Source organism: Zerene cesonia, chromosome 15 (genome assembly GCF_012273895.1).
Source record: "Zerene cesonia ecotype Mississippi chromosome 15, Zerene_cesonia_1.1, whole genome shotgun sequence".
Classification (NCBI taxonomy): domain Eukaryota; kingdom Metazoa; phylum Arthropoda; class Insecta; order Lepidoptera; family Pieridae; genus Zerene; species Zerene cesonia.
Window position 1 is genome coordinate 3870839 of NC_052116.1, and position 15202 is coordinate 3886040.

General features: G+C 32.6%; 2 protein-coding genes across 2 annotated transcripts in view; both read right to left on the bottom strand.

Moving 5' to 3' along the window:
- The window catches only part of LOC119832468 (serine/arginine-rich splicing factor 4-like), a gene marked incomplete at its 3' end in the record, with an annotated part of 1608 nt that extends 1066 nt beyond the window's left edge, over positions 1 to 542 (bottom strand). Inside the window, exon 1 of the mRNA XM_038356135.1 lies at positions 275 to 542. The remainder of the gene's footprint in view (positions 1 to 274) is intronic.
- LOC119832329 overlaps positions 1 to 15202 on the bottom strand; it is a 46282-nt gene that overhangs the window by 18400 nt on the left and 12680 nt on the right. The gene's annotated exons all lie outside the window — the stretch shown is intronic.

Here is a 15202-nt window from a genome sequence, read left to right on the forward strand (position 1 = left end):
AGATCCCATGAGGAGTAAAACATCAGCTTGGACATTGAAGGTGGGTGGTGTTTGATGAATTATTACACGTTCAATGTAGGAAATATACCTAACAAGACAGCTTAACATTTTCTGCTTTAGCTACGGTTAGGATCGCTACGATTATATTATTATAATGTAAAGTAGATTAAAATTATCCGTGGTAATATATAATTTTTAATCGAAAAAGAACAAACTACAAAACTTAACAATTGGCTTGACATTATACAATAATTATCTGTAGGCGTGTACTTACATTTTATTTCTTTATCCCTGGCTTCTGAGATGTAAAAACTGCCTTTCAACACTTCGGGTGTCGCCGAGGGGTTAAATCAAACCAATACTCAAGTAGCTCAGATTATATATTTCTTGTAACACAATAGATAACTTAATACGTCCGCACGCCACGAGCGTTAGACTCCAAGTGTCGCCCGGAGTGCCGCGCCCCGCCAAGCGACCAACTGTGTGGCCAGTCGATAAAAATAATTTACCCGTTTTTATTTAAATTCAGACTAATATTAGAAAACCTTACAAAAGGATTAATCGAATGCATGAAAATTTACTATGATGTAAATTACTATGTTATTATGCAACTTCGTAAGCCTTAAATTGTGGGACGTCAAATACCATCAAATGCTATATTTGATGGTACTTATCAAATATAGCATTTGATGGTACTTAAAAATTTCCTATTTACAGTCTTCGATCGGTGATTATTTCTACCACAGTATTGCAACTTTTAATATTAGTAGTAATATAGTAGTAAACTAGACAGTAAGTAAATACTACCAGACAATCCTTATATCTTCAACAGCTATCATTTATAACGAATACAACTAGTTTAAGTCGTAATAGAAAAAGGTTTTCTTAATAAGCCCCTCAACACATCCTCGCGTCTAATGGGTGGGAGTGATCATGATTTCTTACCATTAACTCGCCCGCCTGTCCATTATCCCACTTTTCAATAAAAGATATTAGGGTACCTATTTTTACGATCCTATAATCTTTTATCTCTTTGAGGCAATTTAATTTAGGAGGTAATATTTAATGTTCTTAATTAGCAAAAATTAGTAATTAATTTTTTTTAGACGCACAAAAAAGGTTTTCTAATATCTAAACCTATGTAACAATATCATGAGATGCTTTATCTAAACCTAATAATATTTACATAATTTTAAATTTAGAAGTAACGAAATGAAAAAATTTAACATAATAATTTTTTTTTTCTCTAACATTAATTATAACATTAACGCATAACATAGCCGCAACATATTACATGTTAATTACAAAACACGATGTAAACATAAGTTATTAAAACAAAAAAGACAATAAATCAAAGTTTATCTTCTTATTGCGGATTCGGGAGGCTGTCTCATTATTTAGCATCACCAAATCAAAACGAATGCCAAAACTACAGCCTTTTAATGTCATTTGTGTTTGAATTATCGGAAAACTGTTTTGTCGGTATAGAAAGCTAACTTTGTAACCCGCCTACTTATCGGCGAGCGACCGAGTGGAAACAGAAGTCCTGTACTTTGCTTTGTTGGTCTTATTCTTGACAAATGCAATATTGCTGTGCTTTGTTCAATTAATATGCCTGATGCATTTTTATTTTATTTTGTGTTATTACTCTACGCAACAGAACTTTAAATTGTAAAACACATAAACATAATAAGAGAATCCCGAAATTTCAATAACTGTATTGAATAGTTTTGATACAAATAAGATTACTATGTTCAACTAAAATTGATTTATTTATAATATTATTTAATGCTAGTTGACATTTTGACAACCACATTAAAATCTCTTTTTTAATGAAACACTATTCTTAATAAATAAATAAAAAACAGATTGGACCATAATTTTCTTACACGTTTTTTTTATATGTGTAGTATGTTACTATGTAATTCAAGGTTAGAAAATGTTCTACAATATTTATAAAATAAAAAAGGTCAAATTTAGCAGAAATGCGCAGAGATATATGTAAATAAGTAAATGAAGTCATAATTTACACTAGCGAATGATATACCTTCCCGCCAATTTCTGTGACGTCATTTCTTTCATTTCTCCTTGAATACTCTGCTGCCCTGGTGCAAGGTGTAAGTATAACAATTTTGTACAGAACAATTGTCTAATTATTGCATGTATCAGATCAACACAAATGCGCAGAGGTGTATATAATAAATGACGTCATTTCTTTCATGTCTCCTTGAATGTTCTTCTGCTCTGGTGAGATAGTAACAGGTTTTGTACAGATGCAAACGTTTCATTATCGCGTGGACCAGGCCAGTAGAAATGCATACAGGTATTTGTGGTACTTCAATGACGTCATAATTTGCAGCAGCAAATTATTTCATACTTTCTCGCCAATTTCTATGACATCACTTCTTTCACTTCTCATTCCATGCTCAGTTGTACTAATGCATCGTGTGACCATGACAATTTTTGTATAGAAACAATCGTTTCATCATCGGATGTACCAGATCAACAGAAATGCGCAGAGGTATATTAAATGACGTCATAATTTGCAGCATTTAGTAATCCAACTAGACATCTTTATAAAGACTTATACAACAACATAATATATTAGAAATTTGAAACACCTTACAAACAGGCTTTTAATCTTTGGAGTTTCTACATCGCTTACTCGGCACTTTCTCAAGCGATTGTCGTGATTCTTAAAAATCAATACAAAGTCAGTGCCAAAAAATCGAGTAAATAACATAATATGCTACTCCAACCGGACCTTTACAAATACCATTATTTGTTACTTTAATGTCTTCGTGATTTTGTTAAAAGACATACATGAATTATGTCTTTTTAAATAAATTGACTTTTAAAATAAATGTTAACATGAATTTAATAACTGCTAAGGCCAAGATCACAGATCGCCGAATAATAACGTTGCCAACATATATTACGAGTTTAATGTTACGGATAATCAAACATCGATCATAATGTTACCTGGGAGGTAATGCTCTATCATTCGCCAGCTATTATGATGCAATCTACTCAGCCGGGATTAAATATTACAAGTAGGGAAAATGCTTGGGCCGGGGATAATGTACGGAAGACTTTGATCGATGATGCCCTTTGCTCGTACTAACTACGTGTTAGGAGAATATCTGTATCATTTGTTGGATTTACATTTGTTGAAAATTATATTCACATTTTGCCGCGTTGAAATGGGAGTGAGATTTATTTGTGTTCTTTAATATTGCGTATTATGTCGTTGTTACGTTATGTGAAAAGTATTATTTCACAGTGTTGGTCTTTATTAAACAAGCGATAAAAGTATCTATGTAAGATTGTATAAAAAATAATTGTTTAAAAACATATTTCTAGTTATCAAAAGTTATTTAAAATTAATGTTATTTTCTTTTCATTTTAAAATTATATGTTGTTTTTGTTATCCCCTTCATGGAATGTGTGAACTTTTTTAAAGGATCATTTCTAAGTATAGCGGTAACACAATTTTTTTGTTTTCAATGTAAAACGTAGGTATTCGTTATTCGTCATATAAAAGTGTAATTCGATAATCTTTGTATGATTTATAAATATAATAATCATCTTATTATTATGCCCTCCTCGATATTTGTCTCCACAGCGCCATATTTCCTGAATATAACTAATATAAGTCACGGATTCTTACCTATTACTATAAATTGTCTTGAATTTGGCATGGTAATGATATTGTCTACGAATTATACGATCAGATTACAAGATGGCGCCATTTGTGTCTTAGCAACGCAATTTAATACGAGTTATGGCTGTTTTGTATTGATTCACAGATGTAGCTAGTAGCGTAAGCCTAATATTATAACTTTGATATTAAAATTTGTTAGAAAAATAAACTTTATGAACGATTTATTTTTTTAAAATGTTGTTAGTTGCGCTTTGCACTAAGAGTATCCTATGATATAATTTAAATCCGTGCCTTTGGACAAATATTTGAAAGTATCACAGCAGCATATGTATGAATACAGTTGTTCAACGAACATGTTTAGACAAATCAATGTTGCGGGGGCAAGGGGCGAGATGTGAAAAACGAGCCCGAGCTACATACGCCATGTTGTTCGGGACACCATTTAGGGGCTACCGCCCGTCGAGCGCTAGTTTTACTATCGTTTTGATATGTACTGTATTATTAACTATAATTTAGTTGTGATAACCATGACATCATTCGGCTTTTACTATTCGATGAAAGGCGTTGTACTACGGTCCGCTATCTTTTTAGACAGAAAGCAAACGCTTTGCCTGGTGGAAAGCAAATCCTACTATCCTGCTAGTCCTATTAATATTATAAATGCGAAGTTTCTAAGGATGTGTGTGTCTTTGTTGCTCTTTCACGCAAAAACTACTTAACCGATTGTAATGAAATTTGGTAAATAGACAGCTGGATAACTGGAATGACATATAGGTAACTTTCTATCCCGATATTCCTACGGGATATGGACTTACGCGGGTGAAACCGCGGGTCGCAGCTAGTATATTATAACATAAACGTCCCTAATATAGTGTTACGGGTGTTGCCTATCAGAAAGGACAAGGCACATGACCTATAAGGAAAGAGGGTGAAAAAACAAATAAACGAGCAGGCAATCGAGCAGATAGTTATGGGTTTTTTAAATATTTACTGTAATAAAATACATATTATGTTATTATTTCCGATACACTGTTGTGTTGGTGTGCTTTCGGTTCCTACGCTTTCATAGCATAAGAAAGATACATCATATTATTAGCTACTTATGTTATGAATCAATGTATTGAAACAAAGTATAAAAAGACTGTTTGAATAATATATTCTATATCTACTTATTTTTAATATTGTAATTTGTAATATTTCAAACTTGAATATAATATTAAAAATTGTAACATAGCAATTTACCTATTTCATAAATTCAAAACATTTCTGTAGAAATAGCTGGTTTTCTTGAGGCATTGTTATTAAATTTAATTTCGATCAACCTTGTACCCTTTATTATTATCTTGTTATTTCTCTAATTAAAATCTATCGAACCTTTGGATATTACAGAGCCAATTAGTTTAGTGGTTCATGTTTTGAAGTAATGCGGCGAAGGCTTGGATACCATGGTTTGATAAATATTTTTTTTATATCATCGTCGGCAATGGAGCTGGTGGGTCTCCTGATGCTAAGCGCTGCCACCGCACCACATTTGCATCACATTTGGGGAGGTATAAGGTCGATTGCAGATCTTACACCTCTCGAAATGGATTGCCGACTTCAAACTTGAAGGGGATTAAGAATGGATTGACGAGAGGAATAAAGAGAAGTCCTGGGAAGCGTAAAGAAAAGGATTTGGGCCTCCGGCTCCCCCACTCATTTTTTCTCCCTCACTCAGAGTTATGCACATCAATTTCAATATGCTAATTCAAGTACAAGATAGCATTTTATGAAACAGAAACATCAATATTCATTTTCTTGAATCTCATTCAATTCATAATCAGGCTAGTCTTTAAACGTTTTTTGTATATGACTTCTTTACCGCCTTTTAATAACGAATACTTGTACAACTGTGAGTAGCCATATATTTATATCATTATATTATTATATGTGAAATGAGTTGTGCGAAACGAAATGAAGAAAGCGCTGTATAAAACACAAAAAAGGAGCACAATCGAGTTTGAAACCTTCAATCTTGATAAAACGAAGGCCTACCTCCAATTCACGTTGCAGTAATAGCCTGTGAGATTAACTTTTCCGGAAGATAAACTTGCCCTCTTTATATTAAATTATTCCCAAACTTCTCTGGTGGGAAAAGTATCTTAAGAGGTAATTGATTGATCTTTTACATTCGGCTCTGCCTTTATCATGACTAAAGTCTAAAACAAAAATAGTTTTCGAAGGTACGTAACCTTGTAAAAAGAGTAAATTAAAAAGATTTATTGAGTGAAATTTTTACTCACATACAAGTCACGAGAGGTTGTTTGTTCTTTTAAAAGTGCAGATAGATTCATGTACTCCACGATAACTTAAATAGAAATAATTCAGAAAAGTATTCTTACAGAAATCCAGTCACACAAACGTACAAATGCTATAAGAACTCAATCAATTTCCACGAGAAATAAAATACGATCAAATCCGCAGCAAGCGCTGGAAATAAATTATTTACATCGCCCAAGTAATGTCACTTGTATAGAATAAGCGTTTGCTGCATATTTGATCCCGAAGCCAAGCTTTAAAAGTTTTGACGAAGCTCCCAGTACACTTCACGGCAAGCTTATATTCGGCGCAATATCGAGGTACGGCATACTTGAAAATCCTGAAACGTATATGTGCAGAATGTATCCGCAATCTTCATTTGAGATCGTGGATTAATGTATCTGTTCTTTATTGATTTTACACTTCGTTCCAACATAGAATGATATTAACATAGATGGGGGAAACGGTAAAAATGTATTTAGAATTTGCACTTTTAGGCTACCACTACAGCTTGAAAAAGAAGAAAATTTTTAATAGGCATAACGAGCGTAAACATCATAAAATATTTTTACCGATTTAGTTATATACCTATTCAATTTCAATTATCAAATTGTATGATTATATTCTATCAATACTTTAATTTTACCTACATACTGAATGTTAGAATGGTTTAAAAAGTGAAGTCCCGTGTCCTCTAGTGGGGCATGGGGCAGATGATATACATCTGTTTCACTGATCGATTTTCTTTATGGACAAGTAGATGATCAGCCTTCTCTGTCCTGCCAGGCCGAGACATTTTATTTCTGCGTCCCCACTGGAGATTGAAGGACCCCTCGGTTCTACGCTCATGGGTTAACCACTGTACCAAGGAGGCGGTCAAAATGGTTTAGCGATGTGGGTAAGTATTATTCTACGAATTAATTCTTAGTCTTAAATTCATGTAATATTTGGTATAATAATTTACAACAGATACAATATTAGGGAATGAGGTATTAAGTATTACACAAAATACCGTTATACATAATACTGCTAGCTAAAAGTTATCAGTTTTGGCGACAGCTAATTGGGAATGAACAACATTTTTAGAAGCTATTCCAAAAAAATGTTACCGATTTTTAAACGAATCGCCAAGATCACGAATTTATGAAGAAATTCTTGGTGAAACTTATACCTAAATAACAAATATTATACAAAGACGCGGTCCTTCGTAGAAATCATTTCAAAGGTAGCCATACATATCATAGTCACAACATTGTATTTTAACAGAAGCGTATCTTATGAAATGAAATGTCCCACCTCCGCAATTTCGTTGACATTGAATATTTACTCAGTTAATTTCTATTTCGGCTATTTCAACAATGTACAAAATGTTTCTCCGGCTTAATAAAATTAGGAATAAATACTAAAGTCAACAACATGAGAAATTACATACAAAAAAAGAACAGCAAAACAATAAGCAACTTCTCAACAATTGCTGTAATTTTTCCCAGCTGTATGAACATAAACTACGACCCTTAGTCATTCAGAAAAAAGTATAGCTATCCTTTCCCGCTTCAATTTTGTTAAGTAGTCCGAAATGCCTACAATTTCGTAGGGCCAAATAAAGCAAGGCTGTAAAAAGGCGAGTTTAGCCATCCCGGTGAGAGATTAACAGCTATAATCAGGCAATTGTGAGCGGATTACAACGATTTTTATGTCGCCGTAGCGAGCGGTAGGTGCCATCAATCAAGCACTGTTGAAACTCTGGCAATAACAATGATGAGGGAACTCTCCAAGTTTCGCGAATATTTAAGGGGCTCTTGTAATAAATGCCAGATAATGCGTGAGCGACATTCTCTCCAATAGAGAGTAGATGTATTCGTCATTGTCGGCGAGTAAATGAGGCTCGTGTTGTGAATAAGAATTTCAGCATAATTTTCATTCATTTTCAACGTAAGTATCAAGTTTTCAATGTTCTCTGTATATAATGTGTATTAAGCGCTCTAATTTATAATTATATTTAACGAAATACTGCTTTAGTTGGATGAATAAATAGGAGGTTCCCCAGCAGCTGTGTGAGTGATTCAGAATGTATGCATGAATACTTTAAAAACATGTCTTTTGCAAATTTTATGAATTTCCATGTTGTTTGTAGCACTGAATTTACACATTATATTTTTTACATTTTATTCTAGTATTGGTAGTTAAAAAAAATAAAGACACCTGATTGGCTGGTAAGTTTTAAATCTCTAATCTATAAAAAGACGGCTGTGGTGATAAGACAAATGTTTAATAGGAAAGATTTTGTAGTGTTATATAGTTTTTGAAAATTTAGTCTTTTATATCATTTCTGGAGAACGATCATCAATGTGTGTGAAGGTGCATATAATATATTTAATTCATATTTTTGGAATTTACCTTTAAATATTAATATAAATGCCAGGCGCCATGTAACGCACCTTATACCTTTTACAACTGGTGTCCTTAGAATAAAAAAGACTACACACATCTTATAAAGATTTAAATCTTATTGATTTCTTAAAATTTCAAAACATCAAACACATCGGCATCGCTTTTAAGCAGGTAATCTTTACATCTTCGGATTGCATATATTAGCCCAAGTACATATTATATTCACAAACAAACCTATGCACGAACACGCCATCCTATTGATAAATGTGTCATTCGTTATTTTAATAACACTTCTTATAATTCTCGTAAATTCTCAAATCGCAAACAAATGAATGGCTTCTAAAGAAATGGCTTCTATTTAATTTAAAATCGTTATCGTTACCTAGGAATTTAAATCTGCTGATCATTTTATTCATAAGCTATTGATTAAACGAAATTGAAAACAAAAGCTCCTTAACATAAAAATAAGAGTTTATTTGCTCGAATGTTTCAGTTGAAAATTAGTTAATTACAAAGTTCTTGAAACGAACTTTAAACAAAAGTCAATATAACGTGTATTCGTATTTTGTAACTAAGTTATACTCATTCTTCTTGCTACAAAACTGTACTGAAAAGGTAAACGGTAACAAAAATTGTTTTGCTTAATAACAAAGTTCAAATAGCGTTGGTACCTTTTGGAAACTTGTTCTGGGTTTGTTTTAATTAGAGCAGCATTGTAACGTATTTTAAATTAAGTTAATTTATTTATTGCGGAAGAAAAAACAACCTACGTAATAAATTGTACTTCATAGGAAAGAAAAACTATTTCAATTATTAGAAGGTTTTATTAACTCCAGATATGTTATAAGCATTTATTATCTTTATTAAATATTGCTTTAGTGAGAATATTAAGGTTAAATAAACTATTTAACATTTTGTATAACTGGGATTATGTGCTATAGCATATTATATAATTGTATATAAATCTCTCTCTCTCTCTCTCCCTCCCTCTCTCTCTCCCTCTAAATTTCTCTATTCTATTATGTTATATATGGTTAGTGAAACTTTGGCGTATATATTCTTACTTTCACAAATCGCGTCATGGATTTTCGTCATTACCAGAACAAGTCGAGGTTGAATAGCGTATCAGCCACGACAAGAATACCGCTATGTGTTCCCAATGTAATTGTCCCAACTCGTCATGAGCGTTTCATTAGAACAATAATACGAAATTCGCGACGTGAATCTTTTACTGTAACCACAATTACACGTTGTGTGCTATTTTTTCGTTCAATCAGCGTTATCGGTCTTTGAGTATATATCACAACGTTACATGTTACCACAAGTTACACACAAGCACGTGATATACGTTTATAAAAGGATTTTTGTATGTTTAACTCATTGTATTTATTAATCCATAGAAAAATAAGCAGACCTCAGTTAAATGGTTAAATATATCAACATATGCAAGACACACGACAAAAACCAATTTAAAACAAAAGGAAAAACAATTATCATCAGAAGCATTTCAAGACTGAAGCATTTGTTAAATTGTTGAAGCGTTTAACTCGCATTGTTGTCCGACTGCCGCATAACTGAAGTGGGTAATGAATAAACGACGTCACTATCAGTAGTCCTATTCATTTTTACTGCAGTCTGCTATTGAAATCTGGTAGTTGTATGTGACGAAATCTTTATTTCTTATGCAGTTGTTAATAATTATGTATGGTTCGTATTTGGACTGTTATAATGCTAGTATTTTGCTGAATATCCATTATATGAGGGTGCTTTATCGTTTTTAGTTGAAACGACCTAAGTCATAAATGGGAAGGTCTTGTTTTTGAATAAAAGTGGATATACTTATATGTATTGTAAATAGCCATTGACATCACAGAATGGAAATGCATCATACAAAAGGAACTTTAAGCGATCAAGTTTAAAAATAATACCTAGTTACTTTAGAAAAATACCATACGAATTAATTAATTAATTAATTAATAAAGCACGTAATTATTTTAATGGCTTTCGGAGCAACCTAGTGGACACACTGCATATATTAAAGTTATTATTGGTTATAATAGACGAAAACAGCATACAACTAAGTAGGTTTTACCGTGGGTATCAAAGATAAACGTTCGAAAAAAATTGACTTTACAATGTGGCCAGAAATAAGCGAATTGCATCCATGTGTTGGACACCTACCGGAGAGCAGACATTATTATAGTACCATATTAAACTTATTTCTGAGTAGTACTAAGCGAAGCATAAAAATTAAATGTACCTAACTCTTTTATAATGATAGTTTCAAAATCCGAGATCAATTTACATAAATCCCAGGACAACATGACATAAACGAACTATCTACTATATTTCCAAGACAATAGAATACAAACTGAAAGTTCTTGTTTGCACGATTAACGAAATAAACTGTTCTCTAGTTAGTATTCATGGTGCTTTCTCATTGTGTATTCAAAGGGCGGACGAAAATGAAATATGGAGTATTCCCTGTGCATTTTGAACACAAGGTGACTTGGTGATATCCACACCACTTACTCGAATGTTCACCATTATTCGTCTTAGTCAAGCGCTGGGGACACGTTCATTTGACACGCATAGTCAAGTTATGATTAACGATCGCACGACTTTATATCGAACTAAAAACACTGGTAAGGGTTAACCCCGGGTGAGAGTTGTAGCTACGCCTTATACTAGCTTTTTTGCGTGCGAAATTGCGCGTCAGACATTGACGACATTGCTTAAACAGTAATTGAACACATATTCCGTGGTTTTTAATTGAAAATTAACTAATTGTTTATGAAAATATGCCATTTGTTTTAATTTTTTCAATTGTAAAGAAAAGTGTTGTTTGATTTTTCAATAGAGGGGACGATCGCTTTATCACGGTGAGTGGGTATGTTTGAGATAAGGTTTTCCACTTAGTACTTTGTTATGAAATAGCTCTTAGCCCTAAAACTTTATTCTGTGTATAAGTACAAAAAGCCACATTCATTTTAAATCTGAAATTCTCTCTGAAATATACCGCCTTTAGAGGAACATTAATTATGATCGAGTTTGGCTTTTTAATGGCGTCGACTTGAATTTTAATAAAATTAAAACAAAGTCGCAACGGGTGAACTTATGGATAAATATAATTAAACATTACTTGGAAGTTACTATTAAATCAAGAGCAATAAGGCACAAATGGTTTGATTATTTTAGAACTTACTCTGTTTACGTTTGCCTGTTATCAAAGTTTACCATTGAACTTTATAGACATTGATTGTAATAAAAACAATACTGAAATTAAATCTATAACTAGTTTTCAAAGGATTGGACTAGAAATAGATTGACTATTTCAGATTTAGATTATTTCTTAATCTGAACTGTTGAGTTGAGGGCTAGTAGACCAATCTGTGGCATGACCGCCTCCTTGGTACAGTGTTTAACGTGTGAGCGTAGAAACGAGGGGTCCTGGGTTCAATTCGCGGTGGGGACGCACAAAAAAAAAAAATCTCGGTTTGGCAGGACACAGAAGGTTGATCACCTACTTGTCCGTAAAGAAAATCGATCAGTGAAACAGATGTACACCATCTGCCCCATACCCTACTAGGGGACACGGGACTTCACACTTTTTAGACCAATCTGTAATTTTCAATTTCAATTAGGCTCCTAGTTTTAATTTTGTAATGTTATGTTAGTTATTATTTATTAACGTGACTTTATATTATTTATTTATGCAAACATTAAGTATTCTTTAAACTCTTAATATGATGGTAACATTCCACGCTCATTGAGTGATAAAGCAAAACAGTGATAATAGATTCCTTGCGTGGAGGGAAATAGTAATTAACCCGCGGTCTTAATCCAAAAGCAATCTTTCTAAAGAGCCTATGGGGAAATACAATAAATTCGTACGTGTGACATTCCATTTAGTCTCTGATTGCGTCTTACTCCAACGATACGGTACATTTAATGGAAAGAATAACGCTTAGGTAATCCTGGGAATGTAATAAAAGGTTTTACAATGTCTTATTCGATAGTAATTACAGTTATCAGCAGAAAGGTTTTTGTTTTTAGCAAATTACATTTGAAATTCCCTTTTTTTCTCAGTTGAGACTTGCTGATTGCGTTACAAATTGCGAGGAAGGAAACTTTTATAAAATTGAATTGGAAGTCAATCATGACCTTTGCACCCGAAGGAAACCTATATTTATTTAAAAAGAAATTGATTGAAATTAAAGATCGAACGTCAACATTTATTTGTTAAACTGGGCGTCAATCGAAGTCACTTTTGTATAAATTATAAAGTATTAGTTAAAAAATACAATAATTTAACCTTAATTATATAATGCTGGTTCGATACATTATTTGCAACTAAATACTTGGTAATAAGGGTTAAATAATAAATGAATCACGGTACTCATGGAAGTTACTGCTCTTAAACTATTAACATGTGGCTTTATTTAATCAAAGTTATGTAACAAGATGGAATTGTTATAATTTATACCTAATATAAATACGATGCATGTACTTATTATAAAGAATTCGAAGGAAATTATCAATTATTTTGATAAAGTAATCGATATTTTTTAAACGCTTTAGGTATGTAAAACATGTGTATGTATTTTAGTTTTATACATTAGCCTGGATATAAATATTTTCAAAATCTATTCCCGGTGAGTTTTTCCTCAATTAAGTCAACTTGGGAGACAAACCGTAGGCCGATTATCTTCACTCAATATAGGGTGGCTTCTTCGAATAAATACATGTATTAAAATATATGAATAATGTGTCTCAAAAAAAATAAGATTTTACATAATATTCTATTACTGAGGAAATTAAAACATTATTAGCGGTATAATTAATAGCGGATATAAAATTAATTAATTTACAACAACCCGTTTTAAATATTCACTGTGGGAAGAACCCTATTGTTATTTATAAAGCGATAAAATGAAACAAGTTCTCATTAAACTCAACATCTCTCTATAACGTCACAATGAGACACTTAAAATAATTTCATTGTAAACATTTTACAAATCCCCGAAATGAGGCTCCGCAAAAATCTCCGAAACACATTTCAACCATTGATATTGTACGCACAAACAATAGAGAAAAGCAGGCATCGCTGTTGAATCTTCTTAATGCGAAGTGCTCCAAATGGATACCATTGTTTTCGCTCGCAAAAAGCATCAAATAAGAAACACCGCCGACAAAACGAAGTAGGAACACTCAGCGGCGAATGCCAGAATACTATACGTCTCCATCGCATTATCATACATTCTTGATCGCATTGCTGATGTCGACTAGACTTGCGTAGAAAAATATTCCACGGTACAGGTACATGGACTTGCTTTTAGATCTCTTGTGAGCAAAAAATATACCCTTCGGAACAAATAAGAATGTTACCACGATAGACGCAAAGGCATAATCAGCTCAGTCAAGCTTCATAAATTCAATGAGGATAAGTGTCTAGGAGTATTTAATTTTAATAATTGAAAGAATATAGCTGTCTAAAAATATCCGTAAGTCTTATAATGACAATGCGACCTTCCGTATTTAAACTAATTTTATTAAGATTAAAGATTTTTGTTTTTGTATGACCGATTTCAAAAATTCTTTCACATATAACATAGGCTATATATGTACCACGGGCGAAGCAAAGGCGAATACTAAGTATTAAATATAATAGTACTAATACAAATAAAACATAAAATATTTTTAAAATACAACAGATAAAATGCGTTTCACTCTTTTATTTTAAGTAAAAATGTTGGTTTTGTCACTTAATACGAATCCTTCTGGATCGATGAAAAGTGTTATGATAGATTTTGATTGATATGACATGTTTACCATTAGGTACCCGCGGCATGACATGCTTTCATTTATCACAGTATAATGTTTGCTTGTTTAAACGATTTCATTTCATGCTTTTTAACGCTGTATAAAACTTTACAAAACAACGCATGTTTGCTAGTTTAATAATATGTAAGCCATTTTTTTTGTTTCTTCTTTGCATATCTTCAACAATGTTATTTTAAAGGCTCGTATTCGTAAATATGTGTTGAGAAACATTTTTATGACGTTGACACTCGTGCGAAAAAATTTGAACATGCTTAATCAATTCTGCAACATGCAGTGTTCCGAAAAACATGTTGAACGAAACTCTTCTACATACGGAAATTTAAAACATACTTAAATAGCGCCGAATCGTTAACGATATGAATGTGTACCAAATTTTCATAACACAAATATATATCTCATAAACATCTTCATCCACATTGGATGTAAAAGGAAAAAGGGACCAGGAACATCGCCCATCAATACGGCCGTATGGGGTCTTAGTCTATCTTTATCCTGCCGAAACAATTTTGTTTCATCAATCGAGTGATCAACGTAGCGGTAAGGTGAACCGCAACTAAATCCATAGAAATTGAGATAACAAGATGAAGGAAAACCACATTTTGTATCTGCGCGGATTGACCAAAATACTGTGAATATATTGCTTTCATATTGGTCCCAAATGATAAGAGGGATTTTAAAGTAAACGAGAGCTTCGATTCATCCACCTATCGTATATCAATATGTATTGGTATTTATTACATCGTAGAAGTTACAATAAAATACTTGGTAACTCTAAACAATTTGAGAAACAAGTTTAGTTTCTCGGAAATTACCGATTAATTACAAGAGATTAAAATGGGTCAATTTCGAAATAACAAAACCCCCGGGAACTGTTGACCCAATATTTCACAATTTATAGAACAAAACGTACAATATAATATATCTTTATAAAACTCGTTCTCTTCAATCAGGCAAGAGATAATGTGTGAATTATGCGTGCGAGCGTGAAAACGGTAGACGTAAAAT